The sequence below is a fragment of the Acomys minous genome, assembly GCF_964271855.1.
Source record: "Acomys minous genome assembly, chromosome: 8".
Classification (NCBI taxonomy): Eukaryota; Metazoa; Chordata; class Mammalia; order Rodentia; family Muridae; genus Acomys; species Acomys minous.
The window spans coordinates 119,721,036-119,736,586 of record NC_140489.1 but is presented as its reverse complement, the minus strand read 5'-3'; the positions used below and the strand labels follow the sequence as shown (position 1 = coordinate 119,736,586).

At 48.5% G+C, this 15,551-nt stretch overlaps 1 long non-coding RNA gene across 1 annotated transcript; it reads left to right on the top strand.

Moving 5' to 3' along the window:
* Positions 1-218: 218 nt before the first annotated feature.
* LOC311603154 lies at positions 219-5,728 on the top strand. Its single transcript, XR_014780976.1, has 3 exons — positions 219-481; positions 1,168-1,374; positions 5,196-5,728. It is a non-coding gene; the product is annotated as an uncharacterized lncRNA (long non-coding RNA).
* The last annotated feature ends 9,823 nt before the right edge of the window (positions 5,729-15,551 follow it).

Sequence of the window (15,551 nt, the reverse complement as noted above, 5' to 3'; positions counted from 1 at the left end):
ATAGGCTATCTTTGTGTGGTGGGAAAAACAAAAACAATCACAGACCTGAGGGAGTTGGGAAATGGAAGTATCTTTCCTGGTTTTGCCTGACTGACCAGTTCTCCCTTGGGCAAGCCGTCCCTCTCACCAGGCCTCCACTTCCTTGTTTGTAAGCACTCTCTGAGCTTCCCAAACCTGCCTGGTGTGGAATCACCTGGTGTGCTGGTGAAACACACAGACTCCAGAGCCCTCCCGGGGCAGGTGGGGTGTGGGCCAGAATTTTTGGGGTTGTCTGGTTTGGTTGAGTCTTTGGAGCTAGAGCCTCATGACTCTCTGTGTAGCCTAGGGTGGTCTCGAACTCACAACTTTGCTGCTTCAGCCCAGCCCACTCCCCACCTCCCATGGGAATCACAAGCACGTGCCCATGTCTGATGTGGAGTCTCTATTTCTTTTTCACTTTGGTACTGAGGACTCACTGGATCCAGGGCTGCACACTCCCAGGGTAAGCACTCTGCCAAACATTTTTATAGTTATTTGTTAAAAGAGTCTCGCTATGTTGCCCAGGTGGGCCTTTACTTACCATCTTTCCCCCTTGGCATCCTAAGTAGGTAGGATTACAGGCTTGCACCACTGGGCCAGGCTGGTGTCTGTAGGTTTGAACCAACCAACCCAGAGGGATCCTTTATCATCTGCCACGTTTGGAAATCTGAGAACACCAGATGCTTGCTAAGGGCTCAGACTAAGCTATGATCTGCAACTTATAAAAATAGTCTTCTAGAAAAAAAAACCACAAAGCTGGGAGATGATTCTGACATAAAATGTCCCCATTTGCTGCGTGTGGTTTATGAAGACCCTCAGTTTTCATCCATGGCCCATGAGCGGCACACTTTGCAATGCCCTTGAGACATGGAGACCTAGCCCAGATGTTCCTTCCTCGGGCGGCTCCTGGCTGGATTTTTTTTTTTTTTTTTTTTTTTTTTTTTTTTGGCCAGGGCCCAGCCTTCCCCACACCTGCCCACAAGAGGGTGAAATTCTTTGGGACCTCAGCGAATATTTTCCCGGACTCCTGCAGGACTCAACCCCCAGTGCCTTGGATGGTAGCTGCAGTGTCAGCTTGTCACTGGAGCTTCCTGTAGGACTGAGGCTTGCCTCAGCCATCCGCCTTTTAATCTTGGTTTTTCTCCTCAGCATCATCCACTCTCCTGAATAGTTCATCCATCTGTGTTATTTGGCATGCGGTCTGGTCCCTCCCTGCTACATCCTCAGTGCCTATACTAGAACATGGAAGAAATTCAATAAATAACTGTAGCTTCAATAAAGGAGATGCATGCTGGATCAACCAAGGAATAAATAAATCACTCCTAGGAAAGGCCCGAGCTAGGGCCCAGCCTACAGGTAAATAACCCACTTCCCTTAGGCCTCATATATGTGGTAATGGCTGCACGCTGTACCCAGAAGTTACACTTGCAGCCCTGGACCAACCGGGTCCTTTAACGACAGTTATGCCTTCTTCCTTCCTTCTCTTCCTCGCCAGTAGGATCCAATGAGAACTCAGGCCAGGCGGTAGTGGTGCTTGCTTTTAATCCCAGCACTTGGGAGATAGAGACAGGCAGGTCTCTGTGAGTTCGAGACCAGCCTGGTCTACAGAGTGAGCTCCAGGACAGCCAGGGCTAAATGAAGAATCTCTGTGTCGAAAAACAAAGAGAACTCACTCACGTTTGCTCCATAATCACACTCATGAAGCCTTTCTCTAAACCACAGTTTTCTTATTTAAAAAAAGGACGGGGCTGGAGAGCTGGCCCAGTGGTTACGGCTCTTGTGGAGGAGGCAAGCTGGTCCCCAGCACTCACACAAGGTGGCTTGTAATTCTGGCTCAGGGGTAACCCGTGCCTGTCTCTCCTCAGGTGCCTATACTTAAAGGCACAACACACCCCCTCCATATTATTAAAAAATAAAAATAAACCAAATGTGGCAGTGCGTGCCAATGATCCCAGCACTTGAGAGGTAGAGGCAGGAGAATCAGGAGTTCAAGGCCAGCCTGGGCTACACAGGAAGTTTGGAGCCAGCCTGAGTTACGTGGGACCCTCTTTTTAAAAAGGGGGTGTAGAGGCAGGCTGACCTCTGAGTTTTTAGGGTCAGCTTGATCTACAAAGTGAGGTACAGGACATCCATGGCTGATAAAGGACACTGTTTTAAAAATAAAACAAAACAATTCCCTTCCCTAAGAAGGGGTGAAGTGGGGTGCCCATGCGCTTGAGAGACCAAAGCTAGGACAGGAAGGCTCAAGATCCGCCTGGGTGCATAGAGAGTTCCGGGACACTTGGAGCTGCAGAATAAGACCCTGTTTCAAACATACAAACACATAAATAAACAGGTTGTCTTATTTTATTTTGATTTTTTGAGCTAGGGTCTCACTATTTTGCCCAGACAGTCCTGGAATTCACTCTGTAGATCACGTTGGCCTCGAACTTACTGAGATCCACCTGCGTTTGCGTCCCAAGCGCTGGGATTACAGGCACGCACCACCGTGCCTGGCAAATACATCCATCGGTTTTAAAAGGAGAGACTGGAAGTGTAGTGCAGGTTAAAGAGCTCACCTTGTATCTGCGGCGCCCTAGTTTTAATGCCTAAACTGAAAAATCAATACATCAAATAAAACAAGGGGAAACTGGCACTGGGGCCCATTTCCCACCTGAAGGCATGAAAGTGGAGATGAAGCCAGGAGATTTTTACCCAGGAAGCTAGCTTTTGGCTCCTCCTTCAGCACTGGCCTTGCTTGTGAGTTAGGGGAAGCGTCCTAGGGGCTTACCAGAGGGAGGACTGTGGGAGCACTGTCAAACAAGGAGGGGGTGGGGGGCGGGGTGAGGGGTTGAGGGTGAGGGGGTGGAGGTGTAGGGATGGGGGTGGGAAGGGTGGGGGTTGGGGGGCAGGGGGTGGAGGGGTGGGGAGTGGGAGTGGGAGGGGTGGGGGGGTATGGGGAGGGATGGGGAGGGGGAGGGGGGACAAGATGGGGGAGGGGGGACACAAGGCGGTGGGGGGAAAGGGATGGGGGGAGAGGGGTGTGGGAGGGATGCCCAGCAGCTCCAGGGGGAAAGGCAGAGGGCTTACCAGGTGCACTCTGTCCCCTGGACTGTTCTTGGACGTGGTTTCACGACTTCTGTGACAAACATTTACATTCAATTTATAGACGTGTTTACTCTTGTTTGGTGTCAGAACACAGTTCTAGAGCCCAGTCTGCTCAGTGCACCCTCCATCTGGACATGGCCTCCGCCTCGCTTTCATGCCTTGCCAGATATAATCTATGGTACATGCCACACCATTGTGTTTAAATTGCTGTGTCCTGAGAAAGTTCTGGGAAAGGGCTGCTCTGTCAATATTTAGTATGAGCTTTCTGATGTTCATTTACATGGGCTTCTGAACTCAAACGACCTTCCTCGCACCGTTGCTTTCTTTGTTTGATTTGTGTATAAGAGTACACTGAAACCGAAGTAAAGATGTCTACAGCGTTAGGTTGTAGCCCCGCCCGTTCTTTCAGGTCCTCAGATGGCGCAGACACAGATCTGCACAGATCACATAACAAAGCCCAGTACTTTAACCATGGAGCGCCGAGCATCGAGGGCTGCTAGGAGTGCTTTGTTCACTTCTCTATTTAATTTGCCCACAGCCCATGGAAGGAAAAACTTGCTGTTTCTAAAGTCAGTAAATAGTTCACATACTATTGGTTAGATCAAACCCAAAGCCAAACTGGGAGGTGGGGAATGGCGGCCGGAGTTAGAGATGACTCAGCAGTTAAGAGTGCACACTGCTCTTTCGGGGGACCTAGGTTTGGCTCCCCGGCACCCACATGGCATCTCACAACTATCTGTAATTTAAGCCCTCCAGCTCCAGGGCATCTGATGCCCTGTTCTGTCTCCTCCCTGCCAGGTACACATTTGATAGACTTACGTTCAGGCAAACAGTCAAACCCAAAATATTAAAATAAACGCTTCTAAACTAACAGCAAAATAAGTCGGGTACGGCGATGCGTGTCACAAATCCCAGCACTTGGAAGGTAGACGCGGAAGATCAGGTGAGCGAGGTCACTCTTAGCTATACAGTGAATATGGGTTACCTGAGACCATGCTTGGAAAAAAGAGGGGAGGAGGTTGCAGGCGTGGTTCAGCTGGCAGTGTTCATCTTGAATGTACGCACTCAGAAGCTAGAAGGTAGCCTGGGCTGTGGTGGTGCACGCCTTTAATCCCAGCACTCAGGAGGCAGAGGCAGGCGGATCACTGTGAGTTCGAGGCCAGCCTGGTCTACAAGGTGAGTCCAGGACAGTCAAAGCTAACACAGAGAGACCCTGTCTCAAAAAAACAAAACAAACAAAAAACAAAATAGAACAAACAAAACAAAACAGAAGCTAGAAGGTACAGGATTCTATAACTCTTTCCCTATCCCTTTGAGGCAGGGTCTCTCCTCATATCTGGGCTTTACTACCAACTATGCTGGAAGCCAACAAGCCCCAACTGGGTTACAAGTTGGGACAATGAAGCCAGGCTTGTGGTGTGGGTGCCGAGATTTGAACTCTCTGTAATTACAGAGCAAGAGCACTTGGCTGCCACACCCTCTCTCTAGCCCCGCCTCTCAATTTTCCATGGTATTTTTAGGCTTTTGTATTTGGAAGGTCAGTCCTAGAGTCTGAGCCTCTTGTCCTTTTTTTTTTTTTTTTTTTTTTTTTCCCCCGGCTTTTCAAGACAGGATTTCTCTGTGTAACAGCTCTGGCTGTCCTGGAACTCGCTCTGTAGTCCAGGCTGGCCTTTAACTCACAGAGATCCACCTGCCTCTGCCTTCCAAGTGCTGGGATTAAAGGCGTGCACCGCCGCCGCTGCCACCGCCGCCGCCGCCACCACCACCTGGCACCTTTTGTCCTATTTACAAGTAAATTTTCACTTTCCCTTTTAATTTGAGTTTTCCTTTGATAAGCCTGTCATGTGAACTGGGTTATTTTTAGCCTCTGTTAGATATGAGGAGATTGCCGCATGGGATGATTGATCACACGTGAATTATAAGAACGACACAATCGGCCCCAGAAACACCGATACGACCACTCAAGAGAGACACAGCGGTAGCCCCGGGCACCCGCAGTTTCCCATTTTTCTTTTTGATGTCTGTTTATCTTATCTTTATAGACTAAGAATTAATTTGCTTCCCTTTTACTATTTATTTATTTATCCCAGGCTGGTTGCAAACTCACACTGTGGTGCCAAGATTGATCCTGAACTCCTGACCCTTCCAAGTGCTGGGATTGCAGGCGAGGGCCACCGTAAGCCGCTCAGTGCGCGGTGAACAGTTAGAGCGATCGTGCCTACTGAAAGGAACCCGACATGGAAAGAGAAAGCCCTGGGTCCAGGCACCACTGTGGAAGCCCAAATGTCACCCCAGGACACTGCTTCCTCTTCCCACCCACGGGTGCTGAGAGCTGGCTGCAGAATGAAACGTGGACGTTAAGTACAAGCCCTGAAGCTAAGGCTCCTAACCACCGTGGGAAGAGCCAGGTCCACCTGAACGTGTACGAGCTGGGCGGTGCGGCGGCTCCAAGGCGCTTGCGTCTCCACCTGCCTTCCCCTCCCCTTGTGTTCACTCGCCTCTCTTACATGCCCAGCATCCTGGGGTCTCAGTGTCCTGCCGTCCTTCATCCCCCTTTCTAGATAACTGAATCACGTACAAAGTGGGCACCAAGATATGCAGCTGACACGATGACACCTTGTGTATAGGGGCAGGTAGTAGGTGCTCAATAAATACTGGCTCCACCACTTTTCTCTGCAGAAGAGCGCTGTCTTGCATTGTCTCCTTTGGTCTAAGTGTGAATTTGAGTCATCTCTCCTTTCCCCGTGTGTCTGTCTAATCATACAACACTTGGAGCTTGGATTACAGCTTGGAGAGTAAATAAATAGGTAAACACAAGCCCTTTCTTTATGTTTTAATCTCAAGTGGGGGATTTGTTTGTTTGTTTGGAGACAGGGTTTCTCTGTGTAGCCCTGGCTGTCCTGGACTCACTTTGTAGACCAGGCTGGCCACCAACTCACAGAGATCTACCTGCCTCAGCCTCCTGAGTGTTGGCATTAAAGGCGTGCATCACCACTGCCTGGCTTCCACAAGCCCATTTTTAATTTTAAAATATTTATTTATTCATTTATTTGTGTGTGTGTGTGTGCGCACGTGTGTGTGCAAGTGTATGGCTATGGGTACCATGCTGCTTTTTTTTTTTTAGCTTTAACTAATGTCAGTAAACTGAAAACTACAGCTTAACATTAGTGTTTGGCTGAGTGTCCTGAACTTTCTTGAATATGTAACCAGAATCCACTGGATGCGGGTGAGTGGTAGTGTCTAGCCCTATCTGACTGAAACTAACTCTGTAGACTAGACTAGTCTTGAGCTTGTAGCGATCCACCGGCCTCTGTCTCCTGAGTGCTGGGATGAAAGGTGTGCACCACCATGCCTGGTTTCCATTGCTCCTTTTGAGGAGCAAGGGGTGCTTTTTTTCTACCTGTTCTGAGGGTCACATCTGCATAAGGACCAAGAAACCACTATATCTGCTGCCATAGACTCCATTACGTCTGGCTTCTTGGCAACTGGTTTGCTGAGGGGAAGGCCTGCCTCCTGCACGGAACAGCCCCTTCTCTGTTTCTTCACCACTGAGGCGTTTAGGTCCAGCTGTGAGAGATGCCTCTGCCGGTGAGGATGAGATGAGGTAGGGAGGCCTCGTGGGGTCAGCTACTGAAGCTAACACTTGTGTGAAACTAAAGCCCAGTGTCCCGGTCTCTTCTTGTGGCTTCGACCGCTCCCACGAATGGCACTGTAAGGGCGAAGGGCACATAAGATGTCAAAGACTCAGTGGTAAAAAAGAAAGCACAACACTTATTAACACTATGTTAGCGAGGAGGTGGTGGCTCATGTCTTTAACCCCAGCACTCGGGAGGCAGAGGCAGATGTATCTCTGAACTAATTCCAGGATAGCCAAGGCTACACAAAGAAACCATGTCTTGAAAAGCCAAACAAAACAAAACAAAACCCACCAACAACAACAAAAACAAATGCAAAAACAACAAACAAACAAAAAACAAACAGGAACCAAACAAAAACAAAGATTAAAAGACCTCAACGTTTTATTTTTTCATTATTTTTTAAATTTAATTTTATTAATTTATTCAGATTACAACTCAATTGTTATCCCATCACTTGTATCCTCCTGTTCCTCCCTCCCTCCCTTTCACCTTATTCCCCTCCCCGAGGTCTAAGACCAAGGGGGACCTCCTCCCGCACTATATGGTCATAGGCTATCAAGTCTCATCTTGGTAGCCTGCTTATTCTTTCTTTGAGTGCCGCCATAGGAGATGGGGAAATAGAAAGACCCAGAGAGTCCTAGAAACCTACAAAAAGAACATCATGATGGGTGGATCGGGGCCCAGGGGGTACTGCTCAAACTATTGCACTAACCAAGGACAATACAAGTAGTAATCATAGAACCCCATCTCTGATCTACCCAATGGACAGGACATTCTCCACATTCATGTGGAGAGCGGGGACTGACTCTGACATGAACTCTGGTGCCCCATATTTGACCCCAACGTTTTAAACCTGGCCATGGCAGTACATGCCTGCGACTCCAGCGCTGGAGAGATGAAGGCACAAGGAAGAGGTGCTTAAGGTCATTCCCTGCTGTAGAGAAAATGTCTCAGAAAACCATAATAATAATATTCAAAATTTTAATTACATGCTGATACAGTATTTTTGACATTAGGGCTATATACAAGCTACTAAAATTAACTTTGGGCACTGGGGAGGTAGCTCAGTGAGTGAAATGCTTGCCGGGCAAGCACGAAGATCTGGCTTCAGACCTCCAGCACGGTGTGAAAGCCAGGTGCGGTCGGACTCTTTTGTAACCCCAGCACTGATGGGGAGGAGACGGGCAGCTCGGGAGACCAGCTGCCAGCCAGCGTACCCTGGCCAGTAAGCTCCAGGTTCCCCGAGAGATCCTGCTTCAAATAAAATAAAATAAAATAAAATAAAATAAAATAAAATAAAATAAAACAAGGAGGAGAGTGATAGAGGAAGGTGCCGGACATTGACCTCTGACCTCCACTCACACACCAGGAAAGCACGCCTGCGCATATGTGCTTACACATATAACCGCACAATTCAGCCCCCACCCTTATTTTCACTTTTGTCCTTTCCAAGATGATTGTTACTCATTTTATAATTGTATTTGCATGTCTGTGTGTGTGTGTGTGTGTGTGTGTGTGTGTGTGTGTGTGTGTGCGCGCGCGCTCAGGCATGTGTGCGGTGCCTATGGAGACCAGGAGGGAAGAACAGACTTCCTGGTGTTGCAGCTCCAGTCACCTGACGTATGCGCTGGGATTCAAACCCCAGCCCTCTGACAGAGAAGGAAGACCTCGTAACCACTGCCTTATCTCTCCAGCCCATTTTCTTTTTTAAACCTGACTTCTAGAAAGTTGAAAGTGACCTATGCGGTCAAACGATACTGTTTAGATGGTACTGTTAGTCTGGACAATAGTAAGTTTATCCCAGTCAAGGGTTTTTCTGTAGAGAAAGTCTCAACCCATGAGAGTAGCTTCTAGAACAGCCAGTGTCAGACTGTGGGCCGTATCTCAGATGTCCTGCATATCAGATATGTGCATTGCAATTCATAATATTAGCAAAACTACAGTTATGAAGGAGCAACAAGATAATTTTATGACGGAGGGTCACCACAGGATGAGCTGTGTTAAAGGGTTGCAGGGTTAGGATGGCTGAGAACCGCTGCTCTATAAATTTGGGCTTAGTTGTTGCTTCTGTTATTGGCTTCTTGTTTGGGTTGTTCTTTTCTTTGAATATGAGCAACACCTAGGAGTCAGGAACCAGCAGAGGGCTGGACCCAACAGCATTACGTCACCTATGAAAGTGACCCATCTGTAGTTTAAAAAGATTACCTTGAGATTTTTTAAAAAAGAATTTTAAAAAATTTTATTTTATTTTATTTTATGTATACAGTGTTTCACCAGGATGTCAGAAGAGGGCATCAGATCCCATTGTAGATGGCTGTGAGCCACCATGTGGTTGCTGGGAATTGAACTCAGGACCTTTAGAAGATCAACCTGTGCTCTTAGCCTCTGAGCCACCTCTCCAGCCCTACCTTGAGATTTAACATTAGGGATGACTCGATTTTTAGTTTCATTTCCCTCCCACACCCATTAGGGGTTTCTAATCCCCTCCCTCGCCCTCTTTTCCAGGCAGGATCTTGCTATGTAGCCCAGGCCGTTCTTGAACACTGGCTCTCCTGTTTTTTCTTCCTGAGTGCTGGGATTACAGACACGTGGTGCCACGGCTAGGTTCTGTGGCACTGGGCACCAAGCCCCCTCCTACATGCTAGGCAAGCATTCCACAAACTAAGCTACTTCCCAGCCCAGTTAGAGGAAGGCGGAGAGCTTTGTGACCGTTGGATGGGCTCCACGAGCATCCTCTGTAGGTGTAGGCAGGCCTGAGACTGCCAAATCCTGAGCTAAGAGGATCTGTGAGGCACTGGGTTTCAACGTCCCCATCTACCAGGAGGCTGCGGACTCCCATGAAACCAGTTCCCTTAGTTATGGAGAGTTAGTCTGGCAAATAACCCAGTCATAGGGAAATGTGAATGTCCCGAGGCTACAAAGTGGGCACGTCGTGACCTTCTCTTTCTAGGCTGCATCAGATGGGAGGGCAGCCTGCAGGGAGGTAAGGTCACTCTGCTGCACACAGCCCCTGACACGCCTTTGCCCACTTCTGAGTCCTGAGAACGGTTTATGGTTCCAGAGAATCTAATTATGAGAAGCCAAAATAATGACAAACATTTTCAGTGTTCCTGTACCAACCTACCTGGCACAGAGCACAAGAGAGTAACCCCTGCAGCATCTCAGCCGGCTCTAATCAGGGCCCTAAGTTGGCTCGAAGCCTGGTCTAATTAGATAGCACACGACTGCCCAGCTCTGGGACATCTCAATGTGTCGCTTTATGGCTTAGTGTTTAGTAGGAAAGAACAGTTTCCCATCACGCTTGGTGCTCACATCGCATTGCCTGAGAGCCTGTTAGTGGCTGGCCTTCAGCCTTTCACCTGTTCTTTCTCCTGGTCACCTTTCCCAGGACGAGTAAAAGAGTGGTGACTAAGTACCTCACCCACAGCTGGGCCTGAGTCGGACTGGAACTTGGCTTCTCTGTAGGACGCAGGTCAGTTCCTAGAGCCGCGAGCACAGAAGCCCTGCTGGCTGATGGGAAACAGGAAGTCACTTCACATCAGACTCGTGGAGTAGTGAGAATCACGCGTGTACCACAACACGGATGCCATCGTCCATCATCTGCGTCTGTCTAATCAGTGTCCAGCAGACAGCCCTGCCTGAAGGCTGCCCGCCTTTGCTTTGATGTTTGTGCCCTTGTCCATGGGAGCCCACCATGGCTTGCTTAGACTCCTAAGGACCACAGGAACCCTTTCTTGTCCTGGTTGGGACAGTGAATAACATAGCAGCCGGGCAGAGGACAACACCTGGTGTCCCCAAACTGGCTTCTATGTGTGCACTGAGGATTATGCACCACACTCATACACCCACACAATACACACACTTAAATTAAAAAAAAAAAAAAAGAGAGAGAAAAGAAAACTAGAGAGCAGCAGTTCTCAACCCCTTTAGCAGGCCTCGACCCCCTCTGGCAAACCTCTGTTGTCAAAAATATTTACATTATGATTCATCAGAGTAGCAAAATTACAGCGATGAAGTAGCAATGAGAATATTTTTATGGTTGTGGGTCACCACAACACGAGGGACTGTGTTAAAGGGTAGCAGCGTTAGAAAGGTTGAGAGCCACTGATCTAGAGATTTTATGAATTTTGAAATTTCTGGTGTAAATTAAGCAGCCACCAAAACCTCCTATAAAAATTTGTGGTAGTCAGGCATGGTGGCACATGCCTTTAATTCTAGCACGAGGAGGACAGAGACCAGAAGAGGTCCAGGGTAGCCTGATTGACGTAGTAAGTTCCATGCCATCCAGGACTACACAGTAAGACCTTGTCTCCAAAATAATAATAACTTATTATTATGGCTATATATATATAAGTAAATAATGCGATGTAGTGAGGTGAGAATTTTTGGAAGGCAGCTATGCTTACCACTAAACCACCAATGCCGCACCAAGGTGAGAATTTTTGTTTGTTTGGTTTTTGTTTTTGTTTTTCTGGGACAGGGTTTCTCTGTGTAGCCTTGGCTGTCCTGGACCTACTTTTTAGACCAAGCTGGCCTCGAACTCACAGCGATCCCACCTGCCTCTGCCTCTCGAGTGCTGGGATTAAAGGGGTGCACCACCACATCCAGGACGAGGTGAGGACTTTTAAGTTCTTCAGGTGAGGAGGCAAACCCAGGATCTGAGTTACAAGGAAGTCTGAACAATATTACATTCTCACAGAGAACCTCCGTGCCGGGGTTTCCTGTAAGGGCCCCCTTCTGTCCCCACAACTTTCTTTCTGTCTCTGTTTTCCCTTTCTTTCTTTTAAATCTATAGGTGGGTGGAAGGAACATTATGTTCTCAGCCACTTCTTTAAAATCTCATGCACACACTGGTCTATAATTACCAGCTATACGTAGATGACTCCTACAAGAATCTTCTGGAGCTCCCTTCCGAGTTCCAGGCTGGTACAGTCAGCTGCCCGTGTTTTGTCCAGTCCTGGCGTTCTCAAGCGCACCCTGAGTCTGAGGAACACAAATAGATGCCTGCAGCTCCCCTGCTTAAAACTTCAGTTCTTCCATTCTTCTTCCCAGGAAAAGAAGGAAACCAACTGAGCCATACGAGGTACCCCCCCCACACTCCCTCCTCTGCCATCACCCTGCTCCAGCTACCAGTGGAGACCGTCTTAGAACCCCAGAATTAGTGTATTCTCCTAAGCTGAGGCTATTGGGGTTCTCTAAGCATCTCTCATCTGGCTGGAAGTAGACATAGCTGAGGACTGGGGTGTTCACAGCTTTCATTGTCAAGAAAGACCCCGAGAGGAAATCTACCTAACCTTACAGGGAGATTTACAGCTATTGAAGAAACTTGAAAGACTGCTAAAGCCTGGACATGCAGGAATAGTCACAAACTTTCTTTTTCTTTTTCTTTTTTTTCTTTCTTTCTTTTTTTTTTTTTTTTTTGGTTTTTCGAGACAGGGTCTCTCTGTGTAGCCTTGGCTATCCTGGACTCACTTTGTAGACCAGGCTGGCCTCGAACTCACAGCGATCCGCCTACCTCTGCCTCCCGAGTGCTGGGATTAAAGGCGTGCGCCACCTGCCCGGCCCACAAACTTTCTTATCTCATACTCACTTTTCATTTCCATGCCCTTCCCGCTCCCCTGCAATGTTGGGCGCACGATTCTCTGGCTTTCAGATTTTAATTAATTAGCTCTTTCTGTGTTTAGGCATTGGCCTGCACATGTGCACCATGAGGCTGCCTGGTGCTGAGAACATCAAACTCCCTGGAACTGGGTGTGCCATGTGGGTATTGGGACTTGAACCCAGGTCTTCTGGAAGACCATGCAGCACTCTTAACCATGAGCCATTTCTCCAGCAGCAGCAGCGCAACCCCACCCCCAGCCTTTTAAATAGTATCCGGACATGTAGCTCAGCCTGGACTCAAATTCTTTCTTCTTAAAATAGTTTTCTCTAAGCTGCGTGTGGAGGCACACACCTTCATTCCCAGCACTGCTGAGGCTTGAGGCAGGCAGATGGATCTCTGTGAGTCGAGTACTCAGCTTTGTCTACATAGGCATGTTCTAGAACAGCCAGGGCTACATAAGAGAGCCCTCAAAACAAACAAAGACATATTTCAATTAATTAATTTTGGGACAGGGTTTAACTGTGCAGCCCTGGCTGTCCTGGAACTTGCTCTGTAGACCAGGCTGGCCTTGAACTCACAGAGATCCACTTGCCTCTGCCTCCCGAGTGCTGGGCTGATTGACACCCTTCATCGACTGACATTATTGTTATTTGTGTGAGGAGGGTCTGCATGTGTGCCTTGTGCATGTCTGCTGCCCAGGGAAATCAGAAGATGGAGTCAGATCCCCCAGAACTGGATAGTTACAGATAGTTGTGAGCCACCATGCGGCTGCTGGGAGGCCAAACCTGGCTCCTCTGCTAGAGCGAAAAATGCTTTTTATCACTGAGTCATCTCTCCAGGTCCTTAAAATTTAAAAAAAAATCATATTATATTTAGTGTGTGTGTGTGTGTGTGTGTGTGTGTGTGTGATGCAGGGAACACATGTGGACCATGGGACATGTGTGGAGGAGGACAGAGAACAACTCTCTGAAGTTACCTCCCTGCTCCCCACTCTCTGTGGGTTTGGGGGAGTCCAAACCCCAGCTCTTAGGTTGCATGTAAGTGCTTTTCCCGGCTTAGCCGTCTCATGGGCCGTTTTTGTAAACCTCTGTAGGCATACACGTCAGAGAATTTACCTTTCTTTCTGTTAACCCAGCACTTACTGCTTTAATTTGCAGTATCCCAACACTTCCTGGACTGCGTGCTCTAACTTATCAGCGTCCTTGGCCACGGACCTCCTCCCATAGCTCTCTCTGCCAAGAGTGCCTCCCCCCTGCTGACACCCACTGGACCTCTACTTCGCCCTCAGAACCAAATTACAAAAGCATCTTCCTGAGCAGCGCCTCTGTCCTTGCAACAACCCGCTTTCCTGCCCTTTCCCCTTACAGTGCCTTTTACACTAGCAATCAAAACACGATTATTTGACTAGTGACTTCTACCCTAGTAGTCTGCAAGCTTCTTCCCCTCCCCTTCCCTCCCCTCCCCTCCCCTTTCTCCCCTCCCCTCCCCTCCCCCTCCCGGTCCCCTCCCCTCCCCCTCCCGGTCCCCTCCCCTCCCCCCTCCCTCTTCTTTCCAGAGTCTCACTGTGTAACTCACACTGGCTTTGAACTTCCTGTCAAGCTGCCCCACAGCCATTCTAGAGCTACAAGCTCAGGTCTAAATGTCTTGATGCTAACGATCCAGCCCCACTTGTATTCTAAGGTCCTAGCACGAAGCAGGCTCGTATTGCAGAGTGAGGGGCTACCGGAAGCACAGTCCCACAGCAAAGCGCCTCCCCAGGTGCGTGAGCCCTGAGCTCCGTCTCCAGCAGCAGCAGCATGCGTTCATGACTGCAAGAATCAGCTTGCATACTGGGTGAATTCGCAGACGGAAGACCTGACGGAAGACCTGAAGACCGGAGAGACTCCACGTTTGAGAGAGAAGGCATTCTCCTCACAGCGCTCACTCAGCACAGGTCTCTGAAGGCCAGCTACATAGCAGGGCCAAAGCGACCTCAAAATAGCCGGGGGCCAGTTGCTCCTCTATCGGGGTAACCGCCCTGGTCAGGGATTAGATGGCTCGTTATCTGAGAGGGGCTGACCCAGAAAACCATCCTGCAACCATCCTGCAACATGCATGAGAGATCTTGATCTAACCTAAAATTAGTTGTATCCCTGGGTTGGGAAACTCGAGTGAAGATTCGGCCTTTGTTCTTTGTAATGTCTGTGGCTTCGCTGCCCCATTTCGCCCTTTTTAATGAGCTAGAGAATTCCAGAGAGGTCAGCTGTTCGCTGCCAGGTGACTGGCTCTACTGTTCCAGTTTACTTTTTTTTCCCCCCTAACTTGCTTGCTTGTTTGTTTGAGGCATGGTCTTATGTAGCCCAGGCTGGCCTCAAATTTGCTATATAGCTGAGGCTGGCCTTGAACTCCTGATTCTTGCCTACTCTTCCCAAGTGCTGAGATTATGAGAGTAATACCACCACATGTATGTATATATGTATGTGTGTGTGTGTGTATGTATGTATGTATGCATTTAGTACAAGGATCAGGCTTAAGGCCATGTGCATAGTGAGCAAGAGATACACTCAGCATACCTCCAGCCCACTCATTTAAGAGCGAGATTCAGAGGGGCCTGGCCGTGGTTCCTTCTGGAGCTCAGAAGGTGGCCCCCCTTCTAAGGCACGGTGCTGTGACAACCTCTGGACCCCTGACCTTCACTCTGACCGCCTTGCACATCTTTCTCTCTCCTGAGAATTTTGCTTCTGAAAACAGAATTCACCAAAGAGGAGCAGTATTTGTCACTGAAATTTCATTAAGCAAGAAAAACTAAATTAATATTGTTTTGGGCAGATATGAGGGCCTGGGGGGTACTTGCTGGAGTCCCAGGTTTTTAGTTTTGGAATAAGAAATTTGACAGCAGTGTACAAACAGAGGTGGACACAGTGGTAGTTTACTAAGAAAGGCAACACTTTCTAGGCTGGGGACAAAGCTCAGTTAGTAAAGTGTTTGCCTCAAAGCCTGAATGCTGTCCCAGCACTCCAGACACAGAGACAGGTGGATCTCTGTGAGTTTGAGGCCAGCTTGGTCTACAGAGTGAGGTACAGGAGAGCCAAGGCTACACTGAGAAACCGTGTCTTGAAGCAAACAAACAAATGAACAAACAAACAAAACCTTGAAGATCTGAGTGTGACCCCAGCACCCCCCACATTATAAAAAAAAGCTGACAGTGGTGGTATGCCTGTAATGCC